At 35.5% G+C, this 17,376-nt stretch overlaps 1 protein-coding gene and 2 long non-coding RNA genes across 8 annotated transcripts in view; 1 reads left to right on the forward strand and 2 right to left on the reverse strand.

Moving 5' to 3' along the window:
* The window catches only part of LOC309631341, a 780,796-nt gene that overhangs the window by 588,051 nt on the left and 175,369 nt on the right, over positions 1-17,376 (reverse strand). The gene's annotated exons all lie outside the window — the stretch shown is intronic.
* SESTD1 (SEC14 and spectrin domain containing 1) overlaps positions 1-17,376 on the forward strand; it is a 210,043-nt gene that overhangs the window by 103,505 nt on the left and 89,162 nt on the right. The gene's annotated exons all lie outside the window — the stretch shown is intronic.
* LOC309631342 lies at positions 1,488-17,370 on the reverse strand. Its single transcript, XR_014246210.1, has 2 exons — positions 10,099-17,370; positions 1,488-3,275 (listed from the first exon to the last, which is right to left on the reverse strand). It is a non-coding gene; the product is annotated as an uncharacterized lncRNA (long non-coding RNA).

Here is a 17,376-nt window from a genome sequence, read left to right on the forward strand (position 1 = left end):
AGAGGTCATGGATTTTTAGACCCTTGTATTAGTTAGCGTTTTCCAGAGAAACAGAACCAATAGGAAATATGTATAAGGAGATTTATCGTAAGGAATTGGCTCATGTGATTAGACTGGCAAGTCTAATCTACAGGGTGAGCTGGCAGTCTAGAGACCCAGGGAGAACTAATGTTTGATGGTCTATTGAACCAATGTTTCAAGGCCATCAGGCAAGAAGAGCCAATATTGCAGATTAAGTCTGAAGGCAGTCTACTTGGAGAATTCTTTCATGTTAGGGGAGGGTCAGGTCAGTCTCTTTGTTCTGTTCAGGCCTTCATCTGTTTGGATGAGGCCCACTCATAATATGGAGGGCAAGCTGCTTTACTAATTAAAATGTTATAATCATATCTAAAAACATCCTTGCAGAAACATTCAGAATAATGTTTAATCAAACATCTGGTCACTCTGGGCCACCTGAGACATAAAATCAACCACCAGAGCCTGCTCAGTGGGCGGAGCTAGGGGATACACACACACCTATATTAAGTGAAAACTATGAGTACATATTACTTTCTTCAGCCATCATTATGGGGCTCATTGTAGCCTCCCTCCCCACTTTACATATTTGTAACTCTCTTCTTTGACCATGAGAACTCCGGCTCCCATTATCCACAGTTTACTTATTTATTTGCTCAACCCTAGAATACACAGAAAGTAATTCAGAATTGCTAATCTTTAACACTGTGAAAAACAAAACAAAACATTTATTGGAATTCAGTGTTTATTTAGTTTTCTGTTTTTGTTTTTTTTTTAATTGGGGTATAGTTGCTTTACAATGTTGTGTGTTTGTTTATAGCCTGAGAGTATTATTAAAAATACTGTGTTCAAAAGTTACTTGGGTTAGTTCTCCCTTCCCCCTTTCCTCTTTAGTGTAATTGTGTTTGTCATTTGAAATGCCATTAGAGACATTTCTTTCTGTTTGATTTCTCTTTTAGGGTTCTTTTTTTTTCTCTCATCATTGTTAATTTTGTTATTTTTGACAAATGTTATTTTAACATTCACATAGTTCCAAAATTTAGAACTATACAGAAAGAGAAATGTTAGTCATCCCTCCCATGTCTTCTCCTCCTTTTCCAGTCCCCCATCCTTTCCATCCATTCTCTCCTACTTCCCATAGGCAATTAGTCTAAGTTTCTCTTTTATCTTTTGTTTCTCTTTGCACAAGATGAGCATATACATATATATATTCTTCTTTCCTCTTTTTTACTACACAAAAAGTAGCACACTGCAGGCATTCTTTTGCACGTTGCTTTTTCCACTTGTCTATGTGTACTGGATATCTATATTATTTCATAGGGATCTCCATTCATTTTTAGAGCTGCATGGTACTCCATTGTGTGGCTATACCAACTGTTTATTCAACTGTTCTTACACTTTGGACATTCACATTATTTCTAATTGTATTTTTCAATAATAAGTAATACTGCAATGAATAATCTTGCATAATATTTGTTTTTATATTGTTGAAAGTGTATCTTCCCCCTTATTTTGTATATTTATGTTTTCTCCTTTTGTTTTTTCTGGATTAACCTTGTCTGTTTTCTTAATTTGAAAAAGTCTAAGATTTTGATTTGTGAATTAGATAAATTTTTAGAAATTCTCTACCTCATTAATTTCTTTTTAAATCTTTATTATTTCCATGCTTGTGTTTTCCTTTGTTTATTTTGTTCTTTTTGAATTAGGAATTTATTTTTATTATTGATATAAATTTTCAAGTGTATAGATTTTCCTCTTTTCAGTGCATTAAATGTATCATTTTTTAGAAAATCTGTAATTTTGGTTCATACTTACTTGTGTAAGTCAAGTTGTTTAATAGTAGACAATTTAAAAATTTTGGAGTAGAATGCCCTTGTATTTTTGATTCTGTTAGTGATGTCTAATTTTATTAGACTTGTGATCAGCCTTTGCATTATTTCTACTTCATGAAATATACTGTTGCTTTCTTTAAGACCTACGTATGATCCCCCTCCACCCCCCATATTTTTGGTCAGTATTCAGGTCCACTTGAGGAGAAGTTTTTATTATCGGGGTATAAAGTTTGATATATAAGATTTACCGTTTTATGTTATGTAAGTTGTTTATATTCTCAGTTAAGTTCATCAGTGTGTGTTAGTCTTACATATTACTAAAGTTGTTTTTTCTGAGTCTTTTTGCATCCCTTGTAGTTTCTGCCTTTAAAGGTAATTGCTGTGGTATTTGAAGCATAAGTATTCTTAATTATTATATCTTCATTGTGTAATATGGCAGTTAACATTAAATGTTGCTTCTCTTTGTCACGTTTAATGCTTTTTTGACTTGAATTCTTCTGTATCAGGATCACTACTGCTTTTTGTTTACTGTTTTTATTTGCTTAGATATGCTTTTACCTATCTCTTTAATTTTTAGTCTTTTTGATTTACCTTGTTTTAGGTTATCTTTTTGTTTTAATTGAGGTATAGTTGATGTACAATATTATGTGTTTCAGGTGTACAACATAGTGGTTCACAATTTTTAAAGGTTATATTCCGTTTTTAGTTGTTATAAAATATTGGCTATATTCCCTGTGTTGTGCAGTATGTCCTTGTAGCTTATTTTATACATAGTAGTTTGTACCTCTTAATCCCTTACCCCTATCTTGCCCCTCCTTTCTTAGGTTATCTCTTGCATACAGCATTTAATTAGGTCTTTTTTTATAAGCTGTATTAAAAAATCATTTTCTGTTAATGACTGTTGAGCTCAATCTCAGTTTTGTCATTTTATGTTATATATATACTACTGTATGCATTATGTTATATTTTTCTTTGTTTCTTTGTGATGTGCTTTCTTTGCACTTCCCTTTAAAAAATTTCTTTGGGTATTTTGGATTTATTGTTTTTTGTTATTATAGTAGCTACTTGTGTACTTATGCCTTTTTAAAATGCCCTCTTCCTTGTTTAACTTTCTACTATCCTTTATTTTAGTTTTTTTTTTTTTATTTTTTTATTTATTTATTTTTGGCTGTGTTGGGTCTTCATTTCTGTGCGAGGGCTTTCTCTAGTTGTGGCAAGTGGGGGCCACTCTTCATCGCGGTGCGCAGGCCTCTCATTATCATGGCCTCTCTTGTTGCGGAGCACAGGCTCCAGACGCGCAGGCTCAGTAATTGTGGCTCACGGGCCTAGTTGCTCCGCGGCATGTGGGATCTTCCCAGACCAGGGCTCGAACCCGTGTCCCCTGCATTAGCAGGCAGATTCTCAACCACTGCGCCACCAGGGAAGCCCCTATTTTAGTTTTTAATGGTGTGCTTTGATTCTTACCTATTGCTATTTGAACAATCAGTGAGTTTATTTTGTGTTCTTTTTCTCTCTTCTCCCACGTTTTTAGTTGAATTATGTCTACTTTCTCTTCAAACTTAACTGCAACTTTGTTTTGCTCTTAGTTCTACAGTTAAATGTGTTAAATCCTCACCATCAGTCTTTCGCTGAGGTTTCCCAGTCACCTACTGGTAGATATGTCTCAATTTTTAGTAGATTTCTTAAGAAGAGCTCGTGGGCACAATTTTCCCTGAGTTCTTGCATATGTAAAGTTGTTTTTCTATAGCCTTGATACTGGAAGGACAGCTTGGTTCACACTTTGTTTCCTTGCTTACAGTGTGCCCTTGCTTTTTATGTCATTTTTGAGAAATCTGATGCCAGTCTTAATTTTCTTGCCCTTATAAGTTATTTGACCCCTTTGCTCTGTTTTATTTTCCCTTTTATTTTTAAAGTCTAATAGTTTCATTAGGATATGTCTTAAGAGTTTATTGTAGCAGGTCAGTTTTCCCTTCTACCTACTGGATCCTTTTAATATGTATTATTGGGACTTTTGTTTCTGAAAAGCTTTTTTTGGATTGTAGTTTTAAATATTCTAATGTTTTGTTTTTCTTCTATGGGGACTCTAGTTACACATAATTATATCTTCTTTGTCTATCTTCCATTTCAAAAACTTTCTCTCTATTTTTACTTATCTCATTTTCATCCTCTTGATTCTTTTCCTGTTTTCTTCAGTGTCTTTTATTAAGTTTTTATTTGAATTTTTTCTTGAGCACCTTGCAATTTGGTCTTCAATTCTGATAGAATTTTATCTTTTTCATTCACCTCTTTTTTTTCATTTCTGTTAGCTTTTGTTCGTTCTGTTTTTCGGTTTTAATTTGTGATCCAACGTGTTTTTTCGTATACCAAATTTGTATTTAAGGAGATACAATTGAGTTTGGAATGTTTATTAACATTTTCTGCTTTGTTATTGATTTGGGGGGGTATTTTTCATCAGTGTAATTGTTCTGATTTAATTTTGTAGTAGTTTTATAGAGATGAAAATTTCTCATGCCTCTGCATTTATGTGAGCAAGGCTGATGTTTTAGGGACTTACAAGAATACTAATTTAAGAGTACCCTCCTCCGTTACTGTAGCAGAGTACCGACTGTAGCAGAGTACCTACCTCTGGTAGGTGAAAGGATTGTGTGTCGCTCAATTTGCTTCAGTGGTTGGTTGATAGATATTGATATCAAGGAAGATTCCTGGGAGCAGGGAGGATCTGAAGGATGGAGTTCAGGAAGGATAATTGTCTTATTTTTAGTCCCTTTAATTTTAAGCATTGAAGCCAGTGTAATGAGCTTAAGCTAAAATGGGATTTATTGAAAGCTGGGATTTCACCCTACACAGAATGGCAGCTGGGCCCTCTTAGGTACTAAAACCAGGGTGAGAGGTAAAGCAACCTGCTTAAGGTCACACAGCTGATAAGGGGCAGAGTTAAGATTTGACCCCAGGTCAGTCTGACTCTAGTTCTTAATTATAACACCCTTCTGCCTCTGCTTATTTTCAGGGCTTCCACAAACAGTACAGAAGTCATTAAAAATGGGAAGTGCTGCTTTGTTGCCTCCTGCCTAACTGGTATGTTTTGTACTAGAAGCAGGGGCCACTTCAAGAAAGCCCTTTTAAACTTAAATCATTTTTCTGTAAAGTAAACAGTTTCTCACTTTAAAAAATTTGATTTTGTATGTAGTGTGTTCCAACAAAAAAGTAGTATTCTTTCTAATTGCTGTTGCCATAGTCTCCCTTCCAAAATATAGGATTAGTTGATGGCAGACATGATATTGCTTCAATTATTCAAAATACTTGCTGTCAAAAGCTTCTTTTTGGCTGTCCAGAGGAATCCCAAAGTTTCCTCTGTGGTTGTTCTGTGGATTCTACAGATCAGATGACCTGACAAGTGAGATGTGGGTGCTAGAATCAGGAGCCATCTAAATATTGCAAGAAAGAACTAGGAACTGGAAAGTATTTATAGATATTAAAATGAGAAAGTGAGGTGGAGGAGGGGCTGATGGTGAATGCTGTAATAAAAGTGAAGATGCAATTTCAGAAAATGAAAAAGTGTTCATTTAAATAGTGACTTTTTCCAAGTGTTGAAAATAGATAACGAAAACTCACTTAGGCTATAAATGTAGTAAAGTTAAATAAGCCATTTCTAAAAGCCAAAATTTAGAGTTGGCTCAGCATAAAGAAGGCTTTATAAAATGCCTCTCTTCATTCATGATCCCGATGGGCCAGGTCCCAAGATGTTTCAGTAAAGGTCCCTGAACTATGAAATTTAATATTCTCTTCAGAGTAAATGCATGCTCTTTTCATAGTGCTTTGTCAAATTTAAAATTATCTGATTGTTTTCCCCTTGCTTCTTCTCCTTCTTCCTCATTATTCTGCCCAGTGGCACTTAAACGAGAAAGCTGGCAGGATTGTGAGAAGGGATTTTGTTCAATGAATATTTATTGTGCATTGGTCATGTGCCAGGCTTTGTCCTGGGCAAACAAGTGGATGCATTCACATGACTGAGCTGACACCTACTTAAGATTTCAGAAGTAACTTTTTTGGCTCTGTTGACTGTATAGGTAAAACAAATTGTTATTAAATTGGAACATGCTCTTAAGTGTTAATATGTGTTACATGCAAAACCTTTGGACTCTCTTTCTTTTCTGAGTCAAACAGTATGGTACTTAATTGAGTCTTCCACCTAAGAGATCTTCCTGTCTTCTGACCAGCCACTACATCACAGTGAATGCCTGTTGTGGACATAAACTTTTGCTTTTCTTAGTAATTTAATTTCTTATAAAAGAGTATGATATAGTGATATATAAAAGAGTATGAAAGTGAGAGGGAGACTGCTGAGAAAATGACTCCAGTCACAAAGTGAGAAAAACCTAAAGGGACAGGAAACAAAAGTCTCCAGTGCCAATGCAGCAGTGAAAGCAGGGGTTCCGCCTGCCTATCTGCTTCTTTTTATCTTCTGGTTATTTTGTATGTCAGAATTGGTCTCCTCCTCCTCAGCAATTTTACATGGGGACCAAATACTCAGATCTTTCTACATAAAGAGCTTTAGGATATGTTGGTGAATATGTGAATATTTTAAAAAATTGTATGTAGTCTGCTGTTTTTTCTTGATTTTGAAATAAAATATTGCTAAATGTAAAAAAAGTAAAGGATTGTAGCTTCCTCTTTTACAGTATTGGTATGTTTAAAGACTTAGTTTTCTTAATTTAATCATGGACATTTTCAAACATACAAGAGCAGAGAGAGTAGTAAAATGAACCACTGTTCACCCATCATCTGTCTACTTTCAACAATTGTCAATGTGACCAAGCCTATTCCATGTATGTTCCCCCTCCCCATTATTGATTGCACATCCCAGACATATTTTGTTTGTAAATATGAAAGTATCTGTCACTAAAAGATAAGGTACTCTTTTTAATAAATATAACCTTACTGTCATTACATCTGAAAAAATGAACAATTCTATTTGAGAGATGTTAAAGACCTTTATTATTCATATCATAATACAGGTCACTGTGTTAAACAAGAGCATGAGAAGTAATGTCACTTAAGCCTTGGACTCAGCCTTAGGTTTAAAATGCCAGTTTTGCTGCTTTTTAACTGCATGACCTTGGGCACGTTAACCTCTCTTCATCTCACTTAGCCTCAGTTTCCTTAGCTGTTAAATGGTAATAACAGTAATTCTAGCCTCATAGGATAGTTGTGAGTTGTAAATGAAGCAATGAACATGAAGTGCTTAGGATACTGCTTTATATGTACAACATTCTCAATAATATTAGTCATTGTTGTTATTTTATTTGGAGGTATAAGGAAATATACAGATAACTAATTTCACATTCCACCTTTTAGTGTAGGTGATGTTTCAAAGTGATTTGCATTCAGTGATCCTCTAAGCCTTTGAGTTTTAGGGAATGCCGAAAAGTCTTAGTATTATTTTAATTCAAAGGTATATTTTACACTTTTCTCAAAAGTAAACAGTTTGTTTTAAGACATGTGGTACTGTTGAAAGCAATAAATGTTTAACCTTTACTCAAATCTTGGATATTTTTATGTGTGTTGGTATGAAAACTTTGAGATACCCTGAGATAAGACCATTATTTATAAATCTCCATATAGGTTAAAAATAAAAAGCAAATCTAAATGCCAGTTTACCTAGAGTGATAGTTTGGGCAACTGTGAACATAAAAGTGGTATCAATATTATCGCTTACACTCTCCTTTCTTCCCTCTATTTAATCCATTTAATCTTTTTTCTTATTTTACTCCATCCAGAATGTACAATGTTGAAGGAAATTTGTCTTTGCAGCTAAAGTTCTTTCATAGTAGTGTGTTCTAATTATAGTGGAAGTCAGGATAAAATGCTCAGCATATGCAATTCATTGTACAGACTTTCTGGAACATATTGCTTACACATCTTTAGTTTTTATTTGTTAATACTTAAAGTGCTTATCACTTTCATGCAGATTTTCCTGATTTACAAAATGAGCAATTCTGTTTTTTTTTAAATTATTTTTTGATAGCTTTATTGAGGTAAAATTTATAGCCATAAAATTTACCCAATCTAAGTGTACAATTCAGTGGTTTTTAAAATAGATTTACAGAATCATCACCACAATTTGATTTCACAGCATTTCCATCACCTCAAAAAAGAATCCTTCTGCCCATTACCAGTCATTCCTCATACTTACCCCACCTCTAGGCAACCACTAATTTACTTTGTCTTTATAGATTTGCCTCTTTTGGATATTTCATATAAATGGAGTCATACAATTTGTGACTTTTTGTGTCTGGCTTCTTTCACTTAGCATAATGTTTCAAGGTTCATCCATGTCGTACCATGTATCTATATTTCATTCCTTTTTATTGCTGAGTAATATTCTATTATATGGATGTACCATGTTTTGTTTATCCATTCAGAATTGATGGACATTTGATTGTTTCCATGTCTTTAGTGTTTTGACTAATACTGCTATGGACATTTGTGTGTAAGTTTTCACGGGGACATATTTGTTTTAAAAAATTATTAACATATGTAGAAATAATGGTTCTCTTTTATTCATGTGTTTTTAATTTTGATTTTATTATGCGACAATATAGTGGAGAGAAGCTCTGTGCAGGGTTTTAGGAGTCTGAGTTTCATGTTAGTACTCACGTGCTATGTGGCCTTAGAAGGGTAAATCTATGTCTGTAGATCTCAGTTTCTGCTCTAGATTGAATATTTGTATCCCCTCAGGATTCATATGTTGAAAACTAATCCCCAGTTGAAGGTATTTGGATGGGGCCTTAGGAGGTGATTAGTATTGAGGCCCCGGAGAGCTCCCTTGTCCTACTACCATGTAAGGACAAATGTAGAAGATGGCTCTCTGAGGACCAGGAAGTGGGCCGTTACCAGACACTGAATCTGCCTGTGCCTTGATCTTGGACTTCCCAGCCTCCAGACTGTGGGAAATAAATTTCTTTTATTTATTTATTTATTTCTTTTATTTACCCACTTTATGGTATTTTCATTGTAGCAGCCTGAACGGAAATGTGAGAAATAAACTTCTGTTGTTTATAAGCCATTCAATCTATGATATTTTTATTATAACAGCCCAAATGTACTAAGACAGTTTCCTTATTAATAAAATGAAAAAATTGAAGTAGATGCTCTCCATGGTTCTAAATCCCTGGTTATAAATCTATTAATTTCTGTATGACCTTGGGCAAATTATTTAATTTCCCTGTGCCCCAGTCTTCTCATCAGAAAAAAAAGGGGATATTAATATAATTATATGTTGTTCTGAGGATGAAATAATATTCTTGGAACATAAAAAAATGCCAAGATGTATTAAGCTATGTGTAATATGTTTGTGCCCATTTTAGTATGTTGGACCAAGAAGGCCTTAGTGGGAATGCTTTGGCTGTGGCCTTCGTGGAGAATCAGTGGTAGTAAGCTAGTAATTGGTGGAGGAAGGGGAATTTAGCTGCTAATAATAGGTACTATTTATTGAGTGTTTAACATTCTGGAGTATACTAAACACTATACATACATTAGCTCACCTAATCCTGGGTCCTGTGGGTTCGGTGATTATGCCCATAAAAGAAAGTAAAGGAATTGCCCAAACCACCTAGCTAGTAAGTGGCTGCCTCAGAGTCACACCCCGGCTCTAAGACCATGATGTTTACCACTGCACCAGACTGCCTTTCAGGGAGAACAACTCTTTGAAACAGAATCCCATGGCAGAAAGGTCTTCAGTGGGGGAGGACTTTGCTTGGGAAAGATATCTAGTATTGCTAACAGTCCTTCTGAGGGATAACAGGTACTGGTTCACAGTTTTCCGTATGTCTTATATTACTTTGTTCCATGTGATTGTGATGTGACATTTTAGTTACTGAACAAGTTAAAGGATTTGCAGTATGTTCAGTATTGTTTTTGTAGTTTTACCTCAAAAGTACATTATAATATACATGGTTTTTTAATTTTTTTTATTTATTTATGGCTGTGCTGGGTCTTCGTTTCCGTGCGAGGGCTTTCTCTAGTTGCGGCGAGTGGGGGCCACTCTTCATAGCGGTGCGCGGGCCTCTCACTGTCGCGGCCTCTCTTGTTGCGGAGCACAGGCTCCAGACGCGCAGGCTCAGTAGTTGTGGCTCACGGGCCCAGTTGCTCCATGGCATGTGGGATCTTCCCAGACCAGGACTCGAACCCGTGTCCCCTGCATTGGCAGGCAGATTCTCAACCACTGCGCCACCAGGGAAGCCCCCAATACATGGTTTTTTTAAATGGACTTTTAATCTGATGGAAGACAACTTTCACATGTTCCACTGGCTTCTTTCTGCTTGGGTAATGCCATAATAATTTCCGTTTTTTTGAGCAGTTTTCTGTCTCTTTAGTTAGCTTAAATTTTTTAAACTTTCTTTTGTACTATATTTTAAACTTTTTTTCCAGTGTGGTGTTTGGTATATACCAAATATTTTCATTATATAAACAAAAAAACTTAATAGTACCAAAGTCTTAATTCATGTTTTATATATATATTATTTCATTTGAACAAAAGTACTCTTTTGTATATGTGTAGTATCCAACATATAAACAATTTGGTACTAAAAATTAATTTGTATGCCAGTTATTTAGAATTAGGAACCTGATGATACATATGAACTTCTGTTCAAATCCATTAGACTATTATATGTATGAATTAGATTTAGCCTGAGATTAGCTCAATGAAAGGCATGTATGTCTTTGCCAAGTGTAGAGGAGGAACATTTCTTTCTAGGATAAAGGTCAGTAGAGAACAGGTTTAGTGATGACCCAGAGAAATTTTGAGATAAAGAAGAAGGGAGGAGACACCTACAGCAGGTCAAGAGAGATTGGGATCTAGAAATAAGACCGTGAGTTTGTAAAGTTATCACGTGCTTCCCCTGATGATGGAGGAAGACCTGTAGCCAGGCAGGTGAACTCAGTGGACACATCCATTGCCCTGGGGAAGGAAGCAGTCCAGGCTTCTTGGAGCTCAGTGCAATACTCAGATGCAGAAGGCGTGCAGGAAGAGAGCTCACCTCAGAGAGCTCTGACAGCAGGAGAAGAAGCTCTAGCTATAGGGTACTCTATAGCTGGGGATGCCAGAAATATCTTTACCTTACTGGAATTCCATCAGCCTGATTCACTTCTCTAAAGCAATATTCCTTTTTCCTTTTGCTGCCCCAATTTTGGTGAAGGAGGATTTATCTATAAATTAACACAGACAAGAAAAGCCAAAGATTTGAAAAAGTCATGGAGTAAAGGACTTCTTGAAGCTGGACCTTCAAAAATGAAAGTTTGCCGCTGCTAAGGGTTTGGTAGACTAGCTAGAGAGGTGGGGAAATCCTTAAAGAACTGACTTCCCTTTGACTTTGTAGAAATTGGTGTCTGGCTCCTGTGGAGAGGGGGCAGGGCAGGGAGGGTGATGTAGGGGTAGTTGCTTATATTGTTTTTGAAAAGGGTTTTTAAGTGGTAGGCTATCATTACCATAAACTTTTGAATTTTTGACGTTTAAATACAGTGTAGGACTTTTCATGTCCCATTGGACCTTTAATATAGAATTTTCTTGTCTTTCAAGGTAGATTATATTTTCATAGAAACCTCAGAACTTTCTCTTTCCGTTTCCTTCCTCCCTCCCTCACTGAATAAACTAGGTCCTGATCCATCTGTAAAATACTTGATATTTCAGCTTTCAATTTTATTTAGAAGAATTACTGTTTTGGATAGATCTGTATTTTGATGAAAGTTAATAATTATTTTATCATTTTCATTTAAAGTCTGTCCAAAAGGATTGTTTTTCTTTCATTTAGAACTGTCAATGTTATTGTAAAACCAGATTAGTAATCATACACTGGCACCTACAATAATAAAAAAATGACATATTTCCAACTGTTGATCTGCTTTACTGATATATTTTCCTAAAGTTGAGTAATGTTTATTTCTGCGTAATTTTATATATGGGTACATAGTGTGACGAGCCCAGTTAGGTAGTAGTGAGTACCTATGTGTGCTTGTTTGTTTTCCTCTAGGATTGCTCTTGCTCTGTCACAATAGTTGAAGGTATTTCTAATCTGAATTTAAGGACAGCTATAGTATTTCTCCTGAAAACGCAGGGCTGAGGGGCCTGCATTCTGATTTTGTTCATTGCCATTATGTGTTTACATGATGTAGACTCATTAGAGATGATTTAGTTAGCCTTAGGATGCTATCTTAATGGGTTTTCACTGGTTGTTAAAAATGCCTCTTCGAAGAATCTAACTAAATTTTCCAAATAAACTGGTTGATTTATACTTATTGAGAGAGGAGTTCCAGTGTACCCACTCCTATCATCAATTACAGTCTCTTATGAAGTGTAATTTGCCCAGTCTTGATTAAAAGGCCTGCAATTCTCTTTTCCTTCTCCTTAAACACATCCTCTGCTGCCCTCTAACGGCTGCCCATTGGTAGCACCCATTGAGGTCCCCCTTACCATCATCATAGACCTGCCTTCCTCTGGCATCCAGTGATTTATGTAGCGGCTGGATCCGTGGGAGAGTGTCCCAGTAGAAGGAGCTGGGAGGAGCCACTTTGAAGGAGAAGTATGCATGTGCGGTCTATGATCACACCACAAGGTGTTGACTGTCAGGTAGTTGTGATAATGTTACGTTTCCTAGGGTATGTGTTTCACTTTACTGTTGGTCTCATATGTTTGTTCATTTGTTCGTTCATTTATCCATTCATTAATCAGATATTTTTTGAATGCCAAATATATCCAGCGCCTCGCCTTGACTCGATCTAGTAGGTGTTTGTTGTAGATTTGTTAAATGAGTGAATGAATGAGTAAATAAATGTAAAGATAAATAGGACTTGGTCTCTAACTACTTAGTTGCCCCAGTTTTCCTCTTTTAACTCTTCAAGATCTTGAGAAAGATGTTCAAACTAGAAGATAGATACAAATATCAGTTGAAACCTAGTCTCCTTACATTTTTCAGAATTTCTCAGAATTCATCATCCCTAACGTAGGATTCTGTTTTTAGGTAGGGTTTATTTTGCACCTAGAAACGATGTTAATTTACTTTGCTGTTTCTTGCTTTTGGTTGAAAGCAACATGCAGTCATGGTTGCACATTTTCCTTTATATTCACCAGTTTCCAAGGCACCTCACCTGCTATAAACTCTAGCTTTCTGCCTCTTTTAGGTATAATAAATCGTGACTTAAAATAGGTCGTTTTAAATAGCCATATATGAAATATGACATGTTTGTGTTAAGCATGTTGTGAATTGTTGAATTTTCTGCCATTTTTTGGCCTGCTTCATTTGGCAAATTTTTTTAAAAATGTGTTTTCCTTGTCACTTTCCATTGATTCATATCAGGTATATGTCTGCCACTGACTTCATTCCTTGTTTGAGAGTATAATTCACTCAGATATATTTAAGTTGAGTAAGCTTCTTGTGAAAAATAATGATCTATATCTACCCACTGAAGAAGAGCATGAGCAGATACCTCATGTTATTTAACATTTATTGTGGTGATGGTAGTGGATGGTTGTGTTGTATTTTGCATGATTTTCTCTTTATTTTGTGTGTTTTGTACATTTCTTTATTCTATTAACTATATAAGATAACTAGAAATAGGCAGATTTTTTTTTTCTTATGGCTGTGCTAATGACTTGAAAAATGTAAAACAAATGACTTTTGCAAAACCACATTTAATTGTAACTAGTAGTACAGTAATCATTACTTTTTATTACCCATCTCTTTTATGATAACAATGAAAGAGACTGATGTAAAGGGGACTGTAGAAGGGAGGAAGATATGGAGTAAACATTACAGCTTTCATCTCTTGACTGCTTCACATTTTATTCATCAATTCATTTGATATTGGCCCACACAGCCAAAAATCTATATTTCTCATTACTTTAAATTACTTTTTCATCACTTTCAAAATGTTCTTTAAAAAAAAAAAAGGCTGTTGGATTAAAAAAAATTAGTATTTTGCCATGCTGAGGTGGTTTTGTGAAGTCATGGAAAGTTTGGAAAGAGCATCTGTGTCTCAGGAGACAGTGATGAAATGTAAGATTGCTTCTGGATACTATAGTTTGCCAAGGTAAATCTAGACCAGAGATTGAAACCATCTCCCTTTCGCACTTCAAGTATGTGGAGAACACAGTGGTGAAAAATTTGGCACTTGCTGGCATAAAATTGATAACCTGACTTGCAAAGCTTAGATAACACAGATATTATTCAAAGGGTTACCTGCAGCTATCATTTCTTATGCCTTAGGAATTCCAGAGGTTCTTTTTTCTTGGGTACTGGTTAATTAGGTTTTATTGTGACAAGGCTTAACCCTCAGTGTATTGATGGACATTTTCATTCAGAATAAATGGCAACAGATTGGGGGAAAAAAAAAAAAAACTTACAAAGAAGAAGCAGCGGTGCTGAGTGATTGCAGATATGACCTACCAAACTCTGAATTGCAGTTTTGCTTCCTGTACCAATTAAGTTTCTCCACTGACTAAAAGAGAAGGCTGCTCTAGCTAAAACCTAAGCAGAAAGGGGTTCATTAGAAGGATGTTATATAACTCAGAATTTATGAGAAGGATGGAGAAATAGGCTCAGAAAATAGGAAAGACACAAAGGCAGTTGAGAAGTTGTCTGGAGCATCCCATTGACAGCCTAGATCAGCAGTTCTCTTGTTACTAGGTTTCGGGGCGTCTGTGAGTTCAAAACTATTTTAATAATAATTCTTATTAATGCCCCTTTCACTTTGTTGACATTTGCACCGATAATGCAAAAGCTAGAACTCCATCTTGTTCAATTGGCCAGATGTCACTGGATATTTTCAGGGCTGTTTTATTGGTAAGCTGATCATGTGGTATGAGAACATCTTTACTGGAACCAGATTGCCTGGTTGTGAATCCTAACTTCCCCACTTACTAGCTTTGAGATGTTGGGCCACATTTAACCTCTCTCAGCCCCAGTTTACTTTTCTATAAAATGGGGTTAATAATAGTAGTTATCTCATAGAAATGTTGTAAGGAGTGATTAAGTTAATACAAGTAAGTTATTTAGAACAAAGTATGCCTTGTAGTAAACACTTGGTAAATGTTAACTTTCTTAATCATCATTATCAGACTTTTACATCTGGTCTTTGACAAGCTGGTCACCAGAGAAGGGAGCTTAGATGTGAGTCTGAACTGTCTGGTTCTTGTAGTGCTGGAGAAAAAACTCATCAGGTCAAGATACTGATCTGGAAACATGAAGTGCTACTATTTTAGGTTAAACATGTAAAACATGAGCTTTTCCCTCATTCTTCCTACTAATTGTATGTTAGCCTGGGCTGATGTAGAACAAAAATGAATGAACAAATTGCAAACAAATATTCAAGGATAAAACTTGAAGAGAATATATCATATTTACTTTGACAACATGTTTTCTTTTGTAGATATATACAAATAGTAGTGATTTTTTTTTAGTTGTATATACAAAAGCTGTAAAATAATATACTTCTTTAAGTAGTCTTGCTTATGTAGTCATTATCTGACAAGTAGTAAGACTACATCTTTTTTTCCCAAGTAATCTGGGATTTTTTTCAAAAGACTACATTTTCTTCAGGGCAAGGCTGTGACTTGAGTTTTTAGCTCCAGCTGAAAGCACAGTGCTTGAAATGGGATAGGTTCATAGCAAGTATTTGCTGAGTAAGTAAGTCACATTTTCTGCTCTGCTGGAAAATTATTTTCAAGAGAGTATGCTTTCTGATTACTGTAGTTAATAACACTGTATTGCATATTTGAAAGACCTAAGAGAGTAGGTCTTAACAGTTCTCATCACAAGAAAAAAATTTTTGCAACTATTTATAGTAGTGGATGTTAACTAGATTTATTGTGGTGATCATTTCACAATATATACAAGTATCAAATCATACTGTACACCTGAAACTAATATAATTTTCTATGTCAGTTATAGCTCAATAAAAAAAGAGGGGGCTGTTTATAAAAGAGTATACTTTCACTAAATGCAATGCAATTTTACAGTGTCCTCCAAGGAGCTGACACTATATAGTGATGGTGTGTGGGTATGAGGTGGGACAAGGGAAGGAGGGTTAAATGTGATGGAGAATACTCTCTCAGAGATGAAGCTAAGTTTAGGTGGCTAATATAATTGAACCTTTGATTTTCTTGTTCTGTTTTGTTTTGAAGGTCCTGCTTTTCTTAAAATCCTGCTTTGATGGTATATTGGGCTGGCCAAGCATACAGATGCCTGCCATGCCAAAGCTCCCATTTAAAGCAAACTGTCTTGCTCTTAGCCCTTGCTGTATGGATAGTCCCATTTTGTATTTTCCATAACCCCTGGGGGTACCTGAGTGGACACTAGAAAACTAAACCAAGATCAGTGAATTATGGCTTGGTACAAAAAGATCAACTAGGCTAATCAGATTTTTCCCTGGCAAATTTAAAATATAAAATGTGGAGAGATAGAGACAGTTAACAGTGAGGGCAAAACTTGAAATAGTGTATTGGGAAGTAACTTGAGGTAAACATGAGGATAAGGTGAGTTATCATGTGTTATGGGGAAGCAAAAATATGAGAAGTGAGAGAAAGCCATTTAATAGTGGATCTGAAAGAATCAGATATTTGGAATTAAGCTGCGTAAATAATGAGAGTAATAGAATATTGCAAGTTTGATTAATTGATTCATTCCTTTTTTCAACAAATAATTTATTGAGTTACCGCTATGTACCATGCACTGTTCTAGCCCAAGAGCATTGCTCCGAAAAACAGTTAAGCCAGTGATTCTCAACTAGCTGTGATGTTGCCTGCCAGAGGATATTTGGCAGTGTCTAGAGACATTTGGTTGTCACAACTGGGAAGGGGGAATGGTATTAGTATTCTAGTGGGTAGAGGCCAGGGATGCTGCTAAATATTCTACAAGGCACAGGACAACTCCTTACAAAAAAGAATAAATAATCTGACTCAAAATGTCCGTAATTCTGAGATTGAGAAACCCTGCGTAAGCCGTAAGTATAGGCATACCTCAGAGATACTGCTGGTTCGGTTGCAGACGACCACAGTAAATACTGCAATAAAACAAGTCACATGAATTTTTTGGTTTCCCAGTACAAATAAAAGTTATGTTTATGTAATACTGTAGTCTGTTAAGTGTGCAATAACATTATGTCTAAAAAAGTGTACATACCTTAATTAAAAATATTTTATTGCTAAAAAATGCTAACCATCATCTGAGCCTTCAGTGGGTTGTAACCTTTTTGCAGTGGTAACATCAAGGATCACTGATCACGGACCACCATAACAAATATAATAATAGAAAGTTTGAAATATTGCAAGAATTACCAAAATGTGACGCAGAAACACGAAATGAGCAAATGCTGGTGGAAAAATGAGCAGTAGACTTGCTTAATGCAGGGTTCCCACAAGCCTTCAATTTGTAAACAACACAGTATAGTGAAGTATAATAAAACGAAGTATGCCTGTATATATTTCATAGAGTAATTATTATCTTGTAGTTGACATTTAACTTTCTGTGTTTTC

Source organism: Balaenoptera borealis (genome assembly GCF_965194805.1).
Source record: "Balaenoptera borealis genome assembly, chromosome: 6".
Lineage (NCBI taxonomy): Eukaryota > Metazoa > Chordata > Mammalia > Artiodactyla > Balaenopteridae > Balaenoptera > Balaenoptera borealis.